Here is an 18,066-nt window from a genome sequence, read left to right on the forward strand (position 1 = left end):
AACAGCACTACCCACTGCACTAACCCAACTTGACTGTCAAAACTCATAGGTGAGTATGCTGTTAATCGATTTTAGTTCTGCATTCAACAGAACAATTCCGTCTATGCTGATATCCAAACTCAACCATCTGGGTATCAGCACATCACTCTGCCACTGGATTTTAGACTTCCTGTCTAACAGACCTCAATCTGTTAGATTAGGCAAACTTCATTCATCAACCATCACCTTGAACACTGGCATTCCACAAGGTTGTGTTCTTAGCCCGATTCTGTACTCTCTCTTCACCCATGACTGTGTACCTGCCTATGGTTCAAACACCGTAGTCAAATTCGCAGATGACACCATGGTGATAGGCTTGATTACAGACAATAATGAAACGCCCTACCGGGATGAAGTACAGCATCTGTCCTTGTGGTGCCAAAACAATAACCTGGTACTAAACACGCTCAAAACAAAGGAGATCGTCATGGACTTCAGACGGACTAGGAATCAAGCTCACGCCCCCATTTACATCACCGGAACTGCAGTGGATGAGGTGTCCAGTTTCAAGTTCCTTCGAGGACATCTACCATAAACGCTGCCTGGGCAGGGCACGAAAATCACTATAATATCACTACTGCACTTTATGTAAATTATGTAAATAATGTTATATATTGCACTTCTGGTTAGATGCTAACTACATTTCATTGGCCCTGTATTGTACTCTGCACAATGACAATGAAGTTGAATCTAATCTAATCTAATTTACTTTAATCAGGGAACATAACTTTGGACCACTCAGGAGCAGTCCAGTCCTTTTTCCTGACGCTGTCTCTTGTTCAAGAGTGGCTTGGCATAAGGAATATGACAGATGAAACCCATGTCTTGCATACATTCAAATTTTATGACCAGCACCTGTATGTGCTTGTATAATTTAAACTACTGATTCTTAACATTGAGGTTGCCCAGAAGCTCAATGTTGTATTGCAACTCTTCGCTTCCACATTAAATTACCTGACGCTGGATTATAACTTACTTCTGAACGTCGTCGTTCCATTGTCTTGGGCATGATTTTAATGTGTGAGCAATCTTTTTGTGCTGACTATATGCAGGTGTATTGTTTAACATTCGGATTCTGACTGGTGTTCGCTCAGAAGCTTTTACATTTTTCGCTTCCACCTTAAGTAATGCAGCAGTAACATTAGCTAACTTGAAAATCTTAAAGTAAGGCGTTCGGACAAGAGTTTCAGAAGGGCAGGCTGGCTCACTGTGGTTACGTGTTTGTTGGTTTACTGGCATTATAAATATATCAAAGATAGTTGGAAACTTTGTGAAAGGACTTTTGTGTTGCCTTATCAAAGTAGCCAACACTTTAAAATGTTAATGTCTATGGATGTTGGGTATGTTAAAAGTATTAAAAACATTACAAAACACTTCAACGAATGATATATATTTATACGCCATCCCAATCCCAATATATTTGCCTGTAATGGAATGTAATGGAATATATTGGAATCGGGACGTTCCGGGAGCCACCTGGTGGATTGATGCAAAATTGCGGGTAAAAGGCCCAAACTTTGAGGATTTTTAGCTCCCACCACGTGTGCCCAGGACTCGACCCCGGGCTCTGCAAAAAAAATCGTCTAGGGGCCGCTGCGCGCTAGGCCGATAAGGTCCACCAAGCAGCGTATCATATATGTGGATTGGGATGGTGTGGTACTACGAAGAGGTAAGCAAATGCTATTTTCTCGATTAAATGGCCTTTCGGAACTAAGACCCCACCACCACCTGTTAGGTCTAAATGGAATTGTGGACACATACTCCCATTTGTGGCCAGATGGGAGTATGTCAGTGTAGTTTTTATTTATTTTTTATTAAGTTAATGCAACATATGATTGGTCATTTGAAAATGGTACTCGGGCAGCTAGTACTTAACCTTTTCCATGTTAAATATTTCAGATTATTCCAATTTTGGACATTTCAATTCCAACATTACTGATTATACAGAGTCTTGTACAAAAAAAGAAGGCATAGATTTGAAAACGTTCAACGTACACATGTATCATTGTCACAAGCATTTTAAAATGTGTACTGCGTACACATTTGAATTTGATATGTATTTTTTGAAATTGTGATGGAGAAAATAAGGACAAGTATTAAGAATTGAAATCTAACAGAGCATTTGGAATCAGAAAGTAGTTTATTTAACCTTAAGGTGGTCAACATACAATAGCAGAGAGTACTATGTGAATGTGGACAAAGAAGATGTTTTCACAGAGATATTTATATAGGTAGTTTATACGTCATAACCATAAGATAATCACTCGATGTTTCTGCAAGCTTAGTTTCCTTAGAGACATCTCAGTTTGATATACAAGATGTGGTTTGTTCTAATAAAGCATTGACCTCGAGCTGACCTGACATACACTTAGTTTGTGAGTTCTGTTGATGATTAGAAATTAACATACAGACAAACAAGCAGACAAGTTCTTTCAACAGAGACATATAAAAATTACCATTACAGAAATATCTGAGTTTGGATATCCCTATCTTACTCATTTTCCTTCAGAAAAGGGTACTTAAATATCAGAGCTTTACACACTTGCACATACTCATTTGTAGATGTATTCCTTTGAAGCATAATTTAAAACAAATGAAAAAAAAAACAAAAAAACAGAGGAATTCAATACTAAAATACCTACATGCAACATTGAGACATGCTTTGGTACTGTGTTCTTATAATGTTTTTTTGTGAATTGACTACACTCAGAGTCAGAGTCAGAAAACAGCGCTGGCCCACAGCAGGCTCAGTGTCACTTCGTCAGCAGTCATGGGGGTCCAGGTGTATGGAATGGCGTTGGTCTCTTATAGAACAGCGTTGGGCTCTAAACGTGTGAACACATGCTCGTTAACACGTTATTAAAAATTTGCGTGTTGACACGTAAAATTTTGTCGTGATAACGTGACCAAAATTGACACGTTTACACGCTTCTTAAGGTTTTTGCCAATGGGAGGCCTCAAATCCGGGCGTACTTACATATTCATGATAGGATTTACATCACACCCTGTAGCTGACACGAAACATAAATCCTTTGTGAACGTAGTCCCTACGTTTCATCTGAATTATTCATAACATAGTGAGCTAAGCACTGACCTGTGGCTACGTTGAGCCCTACATGAGCAGTGTGAAGACAGCAATATTAGTAAGCTGATCCCCATAGCAACTGGAAGTTTATGTTTCACAATAAAAAAACTGGTGTTTAGTACCTTAAAATTTGTAAACATGCATATTATTATATAACTTCATTCATAACATGCTCTAAAGCTTTCCATAATTTTATAACAAACAAACATCACTATTCACTATTCATATGTGTGTGACACATACTGAGGCGTAATTCATTCACATTGATTAATTATGTGCATTATTTTAATAGCATACTGCTAAACAATACGGTGTCAATACAAACCCATAGTGAAATTAACTTTCCAGATCCTCCTCTTTCTGTAAACATGTATACTATGTTTAAATATACATTAATTTACTCATGTGTTATTTAATTATGTGTATATACTTATATATGTTAAGAGAGGATAAATCTCCTTCAAAATTAAATTGAACAAAAAAAATCTGAATTAAAAAAGATCTTTTTTCAGCAGTAAATTCAGTGGGCCATGCTTTGGTACTGCGTTCTTATAATGTTTTTTTGTGAATTGACTACACTCGGCTCAGAGTCACAGTCAGAAAACAGAGCTGGGAGTGTTCTTCGTCAGTAGTCATGGGGGTCCAGGTGTATGGAATGCCGTTGGTCTCTAAGCGTGTTGGATTTGACCATGTTTTTTTATGAGATTTTGTATAAACATTATACATATATAAATACGTTTAAAAGCACGCACGCACACACACACACACATATATATATATATATATATAAACCCCTCATTTCAACCACCACTGAACTGCTGAAAAAGCCCTTTTATAATTTAGAATTTTTTGTTCAATTTCATTTTGAAGGAGATTTATCCTCTCTTAATGTATATATAGAAGTAGATACACATAATTAAATAAAACATAAGTAATTTAATGTATATTTTAACATATACATGTTTACAGAAAGAGGAGGATCTGGAAAGTTAATTTCACCATGGGTTTGTATTGACACTGTATTGTTTAGCAGTATGCTATTAAAAGAATGCACATAATTTATCAATGTCAAATCTCAGTATGTGTCACACATAGTGTGAGAGAATAGTGATGTTTGTTTGATATAAAATTATGAAAAGCTTTAGAGCATGTTATGAATGAAGTTATATAATATTATGCATGTTTACAAATTTTAAGGTACTAAACACTAGAGGTTTTTTATTGTAAATAAACTTCCAGTTGCTATGGGGATCAGCTTACTAATATTGCTGTCTTCACACTGCGCACGTAGGGCTCAACGTAGCCATAGGTCAGTGCTTCGCTCACTATGTTATGAATAATTCAGATGAAACGTAGGGACTACGTTCACAAAGGATTTATGTTTCGTGTCAGCTACAGTGTGTGATGTAAATCCTATCATGAATATGTAAGTAGGCCCGTATGGATTAGTTAAATGCTGTTTTAACTACAATAACTGAAAAATATCACTGGTGAACGAGACAAAATACATATTCAAATATAACTGATATCACAACAAAAATATAGAATTAGAAACCGTACATAAAAACCCAAACAAAGTGTAGTGTAGCGAAACTGGTGGACTCTCTCTTTGTCTGTGTGTAGATGGATATAATCTCGGTGTGGGGACTAAAACTTGTTTACAGACTCACATTTTTAGTTATACAAATACACACGTTTTTTTGTGTGTACGATTGTTTACATGTGTAAGGAAGAGACGTTATAAAAAAATAATTAAATACTCTATAAAGGACTTAAATCCAGGATAATAAGTCTGAATTAATGAAGACATGGCCCCTGTGCATAACTCGTGCGGGAGCTGGCAACGCCAGCCATGGAGCTTTCCCATTGAAGCCAGTTTGCTACGGTCTCTTTTAAATATCATTTGATTAGAATACAACATTTTACATGTGCTTAATGAATATATTTTTTGTTAAATATTGGTTTTAATCATAAATGTGTTGCTTTGTCAGTTAGCAAAGTTACATCAGCCAGTAATGTTAAGCTACAGCCCGGTCTCACACCTACTCGTGATATAGTAATCTACAATTCATGACATATCGCATATTTTCAGCATGAATTGCAGTCTCCTATATATGTGACTATATCACGAGTAGGTGTGAGACCGGGTTGTAAGCTATCACTACCTCAGGATGTAAAGGTCTTCCATGTGTCTTAGCAAATTGCAAATAATTTAAATAAATGTTTTACAGTTACTGAAAGACATCTACGAAGAAATGTACTGCTTAAATTTTAATTGTTATTTTATTATTATGTTTTTTACAGTATATTTGTATGTTAGCGTCTGCTAATGTTAGCTAGCATCCAGTTAAAATTTCTCCTGTTCCACCTTAAACAGAGTGACAGTTATTTTCTGATGAAACAAGAACAAAAAGTAACTGCTTCAGCATTTAAAAAAGAACAGAAAACTCCAGTATTGTGCTTGTAAATATGGATTAACATTTAGTGCTAGTTTTGCTATGGCATATATATATATATATATATATATATATATATGTATATATATATACACTGTGTGTGTTTTGAAAATAACATTGTGTTTGGTATTTAATATGCAGACTTTAAACTTTGGGAATTGTGTCAGTATAACAATTAATTTATGTTTTGTATTATTTATTCCAGATTGCAAACATATGTTCCTGCACTTTTTTAAACTTCTGGGGTTTTTTTAACTTCCTGCTATATATAGTGTGTTGAAAAAATGCATATTTGACAACACAAGAAATTGTATAAAACTTTATCTAGACAGTATAATAATTACATTAAGCAAGACCATAAATATTTTGCACAAATCACTTATATAAGCCTTTTAAAATTCTAGTAAACTGAATGGAGAAAAAACACATAGGGAAGAAATATGAGCATCTGCAATATCTTCAGACCATTCAGCTATTTATTATAATGTTTGTAACAGCTATTTAATACTAAAATTTAATTCAAATCAAATTGTATTTATATAGCGCTTTTCACAACAAAAAGTCGTCACAAAGCAGCTTTACAGAGATCCGGGTCCAAGCCTCCTATGAGCAAGCCAGGGGCAACAGTGGCAAGGAAAATCTCCCTCAGCACATGAGGAAGAAACCTTGGAAGGAACCAAGACTCATACGGGGAACCCATCCTCCTCGGGTCGACACCGGAGACACAACAGAGAACAGAACAGAAGTAAAAGTGAAATGGTGACAGATGATGTAATGTAAATGTAGTACATTAGTGATGTATGAGTCTGAGGAAGGAGAAGGTGATCAGGGATTCTGTGTGAGTTAAAAGTAGGTGCAGAGTTAATCTGAGATAAAACAGCATGATAGTGTAGATGAGACAAGGCCAGGATCTTGTACAGGATACACAGGGGCTGGATCAGGGCAACACCTGGAGAGCAGCAGGACATCTCAAAGCATGAGAGAGAGACAGGAGAAAGAAAACCAGACAAAGGGAACAAAAAAATACAGAGGTTAGTAGGGTCATGGTAAAGAACGGGCAAATTTGTCCTGCGAAAAAAGCTTCCACGGGTCAGGCAAGAGAACCCAGCGGCAGACAGCGCGTTGGCGGTTACTAGAAAGCTAACTAAAAAAGCTGTAGCTATGGTAGTATGACAGGGTTAATACAGAACAGTGATAATTAACCTGATGCTGTGTATGGGGAAAAAAGCTTGTCCCATTTAGGGGTGGGGTGGGCATGGCTAGGTCCCAGAGGAGATTTCAGAGCACCTGTAAGTCCAAAATCGATGACCAAAGGAGATTCACGGTGAATGTAGTCTTCTAAGACCAACCCACCCTTGAAACTTCTGTCAAAACTCAAGCAAACCACGAAGCAGACTCTAGAGAGATTCCAGAAGCAAAAGACCTTATCAGCAAAATCCATAAAAACAATAATGAAAGCAAAGACTGGCAAAATGCAAATGAAATAATGTCAAATAACTGCAAAGAGTATCTTATAAAAATGAACTTGGCATAAAAAGTAAGGAAATTTGTGTTTGGTAGATTATTTTTTTGTTGTTGTAACAATGCTTATTGGCAGTATGTCTCATACCGTTGGAAAGCCTGTTAATTTCCCCTTTAAACGGTGCCACATTTGTAAGGAACATGCATTTGTGGGATGAGCAGTAGAGCTGAGAATGTGGGTTGCGCCTCTTTAAAAGGTAAATGTGGCATCATTTAACAGGCTTTCCAACTGTATAAGATTTATTGCCCAGAAGCATTGTTACAACCAGGAAATAATCTACCAAACACAAATAACACAATTTTAAGAAATTTGTTTATTGTTTTTTGTAGAAATTTTTAAACAGAATTATATTTCTTAAAAAGTTTAGCTTTTTCAAAGTTTCTGTAAATACAAGGGTGTGTTTAGTGTTGAGTGATATTTTTTTTAGAACTGGTCTAAACTACCTCCATGATAAAGTTTTTATAGCAAAGTTGTATAATTAGTGTTCATTGTAAGTTGAACCAGAAAATTTGCACTGAAATATTTTTAATATGTTTACTGTATCATCTTTCAATAAGAATATAATTAATTAATATAATGTGTGTGTGTGTGTATTTATTTATTTTTTTTCCACATAAGATATCAACACAGAGGTGTCTTACACGAGGGGAAAAAAATTGTTGAACTGATGGAAGATGAATGCTGATGCAGCACCACAGACACTTGTGATAATGGGCATTGCAGCAGTGGTAATGGGCAGTCTTTGAATTTACCACAGCCTTCATGAAGCATTTTAGACAGCTGAAATTCGGTGTGGCTTTTTTGAATTTGTTCTGAAAAACGTGAGTTGGTGTTGTGGGCTGTGTGACAAGAAGTTTGTGCAGTCAACTAATACGTTGTGATTAGCAGCTATCGGATTCTGGAGTTTTCAAGCCCCAAAGAGCAGAGGAGCGCGCGCCATGTCAGGTTGGTAACAGTCATTTTGTTTGAAGTTTGTGTTTTTTTCTTTAGCCATCTCAAGTGAACAAAGTCATCAAAACTTTTTATTGCATTAGGCTTACTTTTCTAATGTTTGCTGCAGCTAGCCAACGTGTCATTATGATGAATAGCAAGTGTTCTACTTAGCTTTTAACCCACATTATGTAATGTCTGAGCTAATAGCCAGGTTGTTAAATTTTGAAATTTGAATAATTACTTACAGTCTACTTGAGGTTGAGAAGTAAAATGTTTCTATCATTGTTTCTCAATATGACAACTTTAGAATGTGATCATATACTTTGATATATGAATCACGCTATATTATAGGGTAAGTGTACTTTTAAGGCCACCAAAATCAGGTTTTCAGGTATGTTTAATAGATATTCTTCTGATTTCTATTTGATATCTGTGGGGAAAAGGCAAGGTCATTTGAAAATGTATGCATTTGTTTATGTACATGTTTAGAATATTAAATGGTGATATTTTATGAAATATGTCAGAAGTGTGGTATGGACCTTATTGACAAAATAAAAATGTTGTTGATTAAGGAGGCCTTGACTTACATAGGGGTGTGATTATTTTCGTAACTGGGATTTTCTCTCAATAGAGTTAATGGTGTTGAATATAGATTCTTATAAACTAGGTGCACTGGGATAGACACTTGACTCCCACAATACACACTCCAGCCACTGGGGGGGGGTCTTACTTTTCTTGAGATCTTGAAGTGGAGCCTTTAAAGGGGAGGACCTCTGGTTTTGGAGGCCAGATACCGGAGTGTCGTTTTGGATATATATAAGATGGTGGAAGTTTTGGCGCTGATTTTTCTCTAGCACTCTGGAAACTGTTGCACCTCCAGATTACTACCTACCCTTTTGAATAATCTCTACATGCTTGGGCTGGTCGACCATGGAGTCAGCGCTTGGGTTCTTCGAGGATCTTTAGGTAAGAAGAGTGAACCCTCCCAAGTTCTCATTTCATCACAATAGATTTCAACACCTTATTTTCGTGATCTAATTGTTGGCTGTGTGATTGTAACTTGATAGTTTTGTGCTCTGTTGAGGTTAGCTGTTTGCTAAGGTGGGTATTGGATTGCAGAGTTGCTTGATTGTATACAGTCTAGACCTTTGGTAATTGGGTATGTTTGGTTGAGTTCTCAGGAAATCTGATTTGGTGGTGTTGATTTGACTCAAAAATACCTGTTGGAAATTGTGGCCTACTTGGGGCTTCTTGAGTTGTATGTGTTCTTTCAGAAGTCCTATGAGAGGACTTGAGGTAAGGTGGCCAAAATTGTCAAGTACTTTTAGTTTTGTAGTCATACTTTGGTGGTACTTAGGGATTTTAGGCCAATAGGGGAATATAGGTTACCTCTTGGTGTTTGAATTTTAGTAGCCTTAGAGTTAGGGGTCTCTGGTCTGTCCTCATTTCGGCTGGGGGGCTTTTGGTATTTTTTAAATTTTTTCCCAAAAATGTCTCAGTTTGATCCGGAAAGTTTTATCCAAGCCCATCTGCAGACAACGGACTGGATAAAATTAAAGAAGCCTCAGTTGCTCCAGCTTGCTGAATATTATGAGATTGAGGTAGATTCAGAGTTGAATAAAATTAAGATAGTAGATCCTTGCTCAGTCCCTAGGTTTGAGTGACTCCATCATTGAGGCAAGATTGGCTAGGGAACAAGCAGAGAAGGGTAGGCGAGAGAAGGAGAAGGATAGTTTGCGGGAGCTGGAGTTAGCTAAGATTGAGTTGGAGAAGGTTAAACTCTCGCAGATGGAGAGTCAACAACAGCGCAGACATGAGACTCGGTTTGATGTATCCAAATGTCTACATCTAATGCCAAAATTTCAGGAAGACGAGGTAGATGTGTTTTTTGATGCCTTTGAGAATATAGCCACGGAATTAGCTTGGCTGGAGAATTGTTGGACCGTTTTGGTTCAGAGTGTCCTGTAGGGGAAAGCTCGGGAGGCTTATGCAGCTTTGAATTCTGCACACTCCATGGAGTATGACACGGTGAAAACGGCAGTGAAGAATGCCTATGAAGTTGTGCCAGAAACTTACAGGCACAAATTCCGTTCTCTTAGACGTAAGCTAGCGGAAACCTATTTGGATGTAGCTAGGCAGCAGGAGGCAGTGTTTGAACGAAAGCATGTGAAGTTTATACTTTTGCAGATTTAAAACAGCTTGTTCTTATGGAACAGTTTAAAAATAGTCTACCTGTTCTTTAGGAAGTGTACATTCAGGAGCATGGGGCGACTGAAGTTAAAAAGGCTGCTATGATGGCAGATACTTACGAATTTACCCATAAGGAGTCGAGAGTGAAAGAGAGATCAGTGGTTGGAGAAAGGCTAATACAGAGGTTAAATCAGCAGAGACTAAAAGTCATAGGGAAGGGCCATCTGGCTCTAAACCTCATAGTCAACTTCAAAAACCTGTAAATTCTACTCCCTCGGGAGAAATAATCTGCCATTATTGTAGAAAACCTGGCCATATAAAATCAGGTTGTCCAGTTCTGCAGAAGTGCAGACGTGGGTCTTATACTGACTCTTCAAAATCTGTGGCATTGGTAGTTGGTTCAGAGAGGACTATTAGTTGTGTGGATCCTGAGTCTGAAATAACCCCCTCTCTGTATGATGGGTTTGTCTCCTGCTGTACAGTGTCCATTGGTTCTGGGGAGCCAGAAACCAAAATTAAAATTTTCAGGGACACTGGTGCAGTTCAGTCCTTGTTGTTACAAGGGGTTCGTGATTAGCCAGTTTCAATGACTCTTCAGTGTTGCTTCAGGGTGTGGGAAGTTTGTTTGGTGCCATGCCATTGCATAAAGTGTACCTAACCTCTAACTTGGTAAATGGCTATGTTAATGTAGCAGTAGTGCCATCATTACCAGTCCCTGGAGTTTCTATGCTATTGGGGAATGATCTTGCTGGGGTTCAAGTTTCGGTAACCCCTTTAATTAGTCACATGCCATGTGAGGTACCAGAAACAGAGGCTTTGGCCAGGGAGTATCCTGAGGTGTTTTCAACCTGTGTCGTTACCCGTGCCCAGTCTCGCCCCAAGGGGGTGGTTCCACAGAGAGGGCTGGAGGAGGCAGCATTTGAGCTTGGAGATACCTTCTTTGGAAAACTAGGTTAATCAGATGCAGCTCAGTTTAATAGGGAAACCTTAATCAAGGAGCTCAAGGAGGACCCTGAGTTGGCCTCATTGTGTAAGGGGGCTGGTACACGGGAGGAGACAGAGGAGTCGGCAGAGGTCTTCTATATGCATCAGGGAGTGCTTATGCGGAAGTGGAGGCCTCCTTATCATCCTGCTGTTGAAGATTGGAGTGTTGTGGAGCAGATTGTGTTGCTGAAGAGTTTTAGGTTGAAAGTGTTGCGCTTGGCACATGAAGCACCCATGGCAGGGCATGTGGGTATTCGTAAAGCCCAAGAGAGAGTCTTGCGTTATTTTTATTGGCCGAAGATGCATCGAGATGTAATCTCCTACTGTCGGACATGTCATGCTTGTCAGCTAGCCGGTAAGCCAAATCAGAAAGTGCCTTGTGCACCATTGTGTACTCTCCATTTTTGCGAGTGACGATAGATTGTGTTGGACCTTTGCACAAGACAAAAAAGGGTTATAAGTATCTGTTCACAATATTGGATGTGTGTACTAGATTTCCGGAGGCTGTACCCTCGAGAAACATTAAGGCAAGAACTATAATTGAGTGTTTGTTTCAGTTCTTTTCTCGGTGTGGGCTGCCTCGTGAGATTCAATCAGATTGTGGTTCAAACTTTACATCTGGTGTTTTCCAGGAAGTAATGTGTGAGCTAGATATTAAGCAAATTTGTATTCATTAAAGGAGCAGGAACACTCTTGTCTGTGATGTTTCTCTTTTCTCTGAGACCTCCTGTAACAAAATGCACATATGCCATTTGTTCAAAACTGTGATCTTCAAAATAAAATTTGGGCATTTAAACCATCTAACAGTGATTATGGAAAAGCGAAGAACCACTATGTTAGTACACAATAGGTTTCTGAACAGGGGCTCAAGCACTCATGAATAATAATTTACAAATAAACAAATAAGTGCTCATTTATTCTGGTTCATCCTGAGTAAACAGACCTCGGTGTGCATTTACCTCAGATCAGTATCTGGTAATGAGGGACAAACAGGTTTGTACTCACAGTAAAATCTTTAATGCTTTGTTTTAGACAGAACATTACCTCAATATCTGCATTGATTGTCGAAGTTTGCAGGTATTTCATCGTTTTAAAACAGTAAAGTACAAAGAGAATTTGTGTGTGTAAAGTTGTTCACTCTTTAATGTTAAAATCTTTCCTGTCTCTCCGCTGCTGAGCTGCAAGTAGGTGTACGCATGTGTAGTCCAAAATGCCTTGGGCACTGAGTTGTCACTCAAAAACTCATTAGCCAATGGGAAGGTACCCCTGAGAAAACCCGCCCACACGAGAGCTTTTTGCCAAAACTGCTTGCAAAACTCAAGGATCCAGTGTACAAAACTCAGAGAGCTCGTGCACAGAACTCGTGCTGCTTGTGCACAAAACTCAGAGAGCACACGCAGAACTCAGAACTCACACACTAAAGCCATGGAGCGTTTCATATTTGGCACAAATCTGATTCCATAATCCTTGGAATCCTGAAGGTTCCAAAAAGCTGTGCAAGCCTATTCTATACTTCACTCAGCACATGGAGCATTTACAAAAGAGGCGTGAGCCTAATCTTTATTTTTTTTAGCACATCTGTAACATTCCAAAATGCTGCGAGAGCCAATTCTTAATTCTCGTAGCAACCGGAGCGTTAAAAAGGGTGGCGTGAGCCTACTGTTTATTTTTAGCGCATCCTGAAGATTCCAAAAAGCTGCAAAACCTGTTCTTAATTCTTGTAGAAACCGGAGCGTTCCAAATGATGACGTGAGCATGCTGTTTATTTTTAGCATGTGCTGAAGGTTCCAAAAAGCTGCACGAGACTATTCTCAATTCTCGTAGCAACCGGAGCGATCCAAGTGGTGACGCAAGCTTGTTTATTTTTAGCGAATCCTGTATGGAACCTGATTGGTGCCAAAAAGAATCGCACAAAAAAAAATTAACATCAAACGTAAAACTTAAAGGTTACCCTCTACTCATGTGTTTACCTAGCTTGACTGGAAATAGGAATCCCATCTTGATATATACAGTTATACATTTTATGGACTAGAAGAGGTCTCCATATCTCAGCTTTGGGATATGGTAGAGCGAAAATAACCACACCACTGTCTTTGTCAGGACTTCCCTGACACACGGTGTGGGTTTGGAGAAGATCTGAGGAGGTCACAGTTTTCACCCCAAAAAAATAATAATAAAGGGTACCCCTTTGTGTTTTTTTTTTTTATACTAAATTTTTGACCGTCTCAGACTTCTACCTCTACCTCTACCTTGCTAGATGTTTTTTTTTTTTTTTTTAGCGCATCCGGAATCTTTCAAAATGTTGCGCAAGCCTATTCTTAATTCTCAAAGCATCCGCAGCATTCCAAATGGTGACGCAAACTTGTTGATTATTTTTAGTGAATCCTGTATGGAATCTGATTTGTGCCAAAAAGAATGCACAAAAAAAATTCATCTCAAATGTAAAACTTATAACTTGCAAACAAAAAATCCAGCTCTGACATTTGTGCTCCATGACTTTGTGCGTGAGCGCTGAGTTCAGCGCATGCTCTCTGAGTTTTGTGCGCCAGCTGCACGAGTTCTGTGCGTGCTCTTTGAGTTTTGTACGCCTTGTTCCTGAGTAACTGTAAACTGCTTATGCATGCAAATTCATTAACTACAGAACTTCAAATGTAAAAGATTATGAGGTTATAGTACAAACGATTATGCTACAACTGATGCTAAAGATCTCATCTAAATAACTTAAATTAACCTCCTATTTGCTTTTCTCCCTGCCCACCATTTTTCACTGCCCTACTCATTTTTTTTTACTACAGTCCATCTTTACATAATTACATAAAGAAAATGAATTAGTTCATGTTCATAGTTAATTTTGAAAAAAATGTACTAACTTCACAGCTCCAAAAATAAACTACTTCACGTGCTTTTGTTTATTTTTTTCTCTCAGTAAATAAGCTTCTATAGCTTTCATATAACCTTCTGCAACCCATTAATCACCAGCCAAAACTCACTGCTACTCACTAACAAAAAATGAGTGTATGTGAAATTATATATTCAAAATATTACTTTACACCAAAAAACCAGCACTGAGATTGAGAATGTATTTTAACCCACGTAGCTACTACTTTATGTCTTCTTAATGTGTTTAAGCAGTTTTATTTCTTATTTTATTTCTTATACTGAGGGAAGCGGTTCTGTGACATAAAAAATGCTCACATCGTCTTGTAAAATTCGCCATCAAACCACATAATTACTCAAATTAAAATACTCATGTATGAGCGATTGTCATGTCATTTAAATGTTTTCTATGTCAGAGGGGAAAAAAGAGCTAGCTAGAGTTAAACAGGTTAGCTAAAGTTTGTCATTTGGAAAAAAAACAAACAAACAAAAAAAAAAAACGGTTCAATATTACGTATGTACCATATAGCAGTTGATAGAATAACGTACATAACATTAACGATGTTGACTACATTTGGGCGATACCAAAATACATATGTATCCAAAAATAGAAGGTTAAATTGACATATTTATGGGATGAAGCTGTTCCCTGAGGCTGGTGAGAGCTGCTCGCGTGCCGCGGTCACTGAAAAGAGTGCGTAGCTTCATCGTCTTCTTCTTCTGTGTTTTTACATCAGTTCTCTTCTGCCACCTTCCGGTTTCTCACTCAGAGTTCATTCATTTTAGAGCTGTCGTTCCAGTCCAGTCGTCTTCACTTAAACTTAAATAACAATCTCCTCCCTTCAGCATGACACTGAATGTTTCCATATGTGTTTAATAAAATGCTCTGATCAGTGTAGTGTGCTAACTGCAATCCCAGTAAACATTTAGCCGTTGATTCAATGTTGAAATAATGTACTTGACTGTGGTCTAATCAACGTTTTTTTAAGGTTGAAAATGAAAATGAAACACTGACGTTGAAAAGACGACTAACTAAGTCACATTAAAGACGTCCTTTTAAAGCCGTTATTTCAATGTGGAAATCACGTACATAAATGTCATCCAATAAACTCTGGATTAAAGTTGAAAAGACATCCAAACATCAACTTTATTTGTATAGCGCCTTTTACAACTGACGTTGTCACAAAGCAGCTTCACAGTTTCAGAACAGAACATTTAAAACAAAGCCCAATGCGAGCAAGCGGAAGGCGACACTGCCAAGGAAAAACTCCCTCAAGGCTGGAGGAAGAAACCTTGGGAGGAACCAAGACTCACAAAGGAGACCCATCCTCCTCTGATCAAACTATAGATTGAATTTTAAATGATCACCAATGAATTGTCATTATGCTACATAATAATAATAATAATGATAATAATCATAATAGTGACATCAATCTTGGGGCATAATAATAGTGCATCAGATTTGGAAGAATCAGTCAATGTTGCTAATCTGAGTCCATTTCTACTTCAGTGTAGTTGATCATGGTGAGTGGTCAGAGGCTGGCAGCAGTAGATGGAGGTGAGCAGCTGGTCTGGCCGCAGGAGAATCCAGCAAACAATCTTCCATCAGTGGGCCACCATTTTCTCAGAAAACAGTAAAGGGAAGCGGTTAGTTTAGTTGAGTGCAGCAGAGAAAAAGAGCATGTGACGGATCTGACTGTAACAGACTGGGAGGAGGGAAACCAGAAGGAGCTCAGGCAAGGACGTCTTTCAGCTCCAAAAAAGAGAAATTGTGAGCACATCATCCGCGTTTACCCTGATTCCCCATGTCCATGAGTTCCTGAAATGACAACCTTAAACTAGACAGAGGTTAGTTGCCAAAGGCTAAACTGAACAAGTGTGTTTTGAGCCTAGACTTAAACATAGTGACTGTGTCTGCGTCCCGGACACTAGCTGGAAGATTGTTCCAGAGCCGAGGGGCTTTGTAGGAGAAAGAGTTTACTCAAGTTTCTGCTGGAGCATTCTGATAAAAGTGCATTGCAATAATCTAATCTTGATGTAATAAAAGCGTGAACAAATTTTTCTGCATCTGGGTGGGATAAGGAATTTCTTAACTTAGCGAGGTTCCGAAGATGTAGGAAAGCTGTTTTTGTAATTTTACCTATATGCTGATCATGATGATAGATCTGAATCAATTATGGCACCCAGATTTTTAGCTGATGAGCTAGGGAGAACAGGGAAGTCAAAATTATGTATTAAGTCTGATACCTTATTTATAACAGGTTTTGGACCTAGAAGGAGAACCTCGGTTTTGTCGCTGTTTAGCAGAAGGAAATTGTATGACATCCAATGCTTCACTTCTTTAACACAGTCCTCCATTTTCTTTAGTGTAGGTTTGTCATCTGGTTTGGCTGATATGTATAACTGTGTGTCATCTGTGTAACTGTGGAAGGTAATGCCATGCCTGCTAATAACTCTGCCCAGTGGCAGCATTTATAATATGAATAGTAAAGGTCCTAGAATGGAGCCTTGGGAAATTCCAGATCTCATTTTTTTCTTACAAAGAAGAAACATTATTTACTTTTACAAACTGGTAGCGATCCTTGAGATAAGACTTAAACCATGATAGGGCCGTTCCTGTTATTCCAACCATGTTTTTTAATCTTTCTAGCAGAATAGTATGATCACTTGTATCAAAAGCTGCACTGAGGTCGAGTAGAACTAGCATGGATACGCAGCCTCGATCAGAGGTGAGAAGAAGGTTGTTTGCTATCTTAACTAAAGCCGTTTCGGTGCTATGGTGTGGCCTAAAACCAGATTGAAATTTTTTATATATGTTATTCTTATGCAAGTATGAGGGAAGTTGTTGGACCACAACTTTTTCTAAGATCTTAAATATGAAGAGAAGGTCTGTAATTGGATAGTACACTAGGATCAAGATTCGGTTTCTTGATCAGGGGTTTAATAACTGCTAGTTTAAATGCTTTGTGTACGTGATCACATACAGTATAAGGGACGAATTTATGATTGTTAAAAGGGGATTGATTATGACTGGTAATACTTCTTTAAATAGTTTTGTTGGTATTGCATCAAGTGTGCAGGTCATACAAACAGGTCAATCCAATTCTAGCTGTGGTAGTGGGTCAAAGTCCTCTAGTCGTCCTTCTCTGTTTTGTTCTATATCATCCACACCAGATGACAGACAGGCTGGATTTAGTATATTGTTTGTCTAATATGTTCAATCTTATTGTTAAAAAAGTCCATAAAAGCATTGCTGGTGTGAACAGCTGGGATCTGTGTATCAGTAGCTGCCCGATTGTTTGTAAGTTTAGAGATTACATTAAAGAGTGCTCTAGGATTGTCTTTATTATTTTCAATCAGTGAGGCCAGATGTGCTGAACGTGCATTGACGAGCGCCCTTCTAAATTCGATAAGGCTGTTTTTCCAGGCACAGTGAAATACTTCCAGTTTAGTCGACCGCCATTTCCGCTCTAATTTCCTTACGGTTTGTTTTAAGGTGAGTGTTTCTTCATTATACCAGGGAGCGAGTTTTTTCTGTCGTAGCTTTTTACGCTTAAGTGGTGCTACACTATCTAAAGTTGATCAAAGTGTGTTATCTAAGTAGTCCATTAGTCTGTCCAGCTCCAGTGGGTCCGCTGGACTACTGACTGAGGTCAATAAATCAGTGATGTTTTCAGTAAATTTAGGGGAAGTAGATGGGGTTAGTGAGCGCTTTATATAGTAATGTGGGCATGTACATTTTTTTTTATATCTAAACTATTCATACGAAATTATGTAGTGGTCTGAGACTGTGGAAGACTGCGGGAGAATATTTAAGTTTTTTATGTTCGTGCCCAGGGTCAAAACCAAGTCTAGTGTGTGATTACAATAATGAGTAGGACCTGATACATTTTGTGTGAAACCAACAGTATCTATGATTTATGTGAATGTTCTTTTTTAGGGGATCATCACTTTTCTCAAAATGAATGTTAAAGTCTCCT

This window comes from Hoplias malabaricus, chromosome 16 (genome assembly GCF_029633855.1).
Source record: "Hoplias malabaricus isolate fHopMal1 chromosome 16, fHopMal1.hap1, whole genome shotgun sequence".
Classification (NCBI taxonomy): Eukaryota; Metazoa; Chordata; class Actinopteri; order Characiformes; family Erythrinidae; genus Hoplias; species Hoplias malabaricus.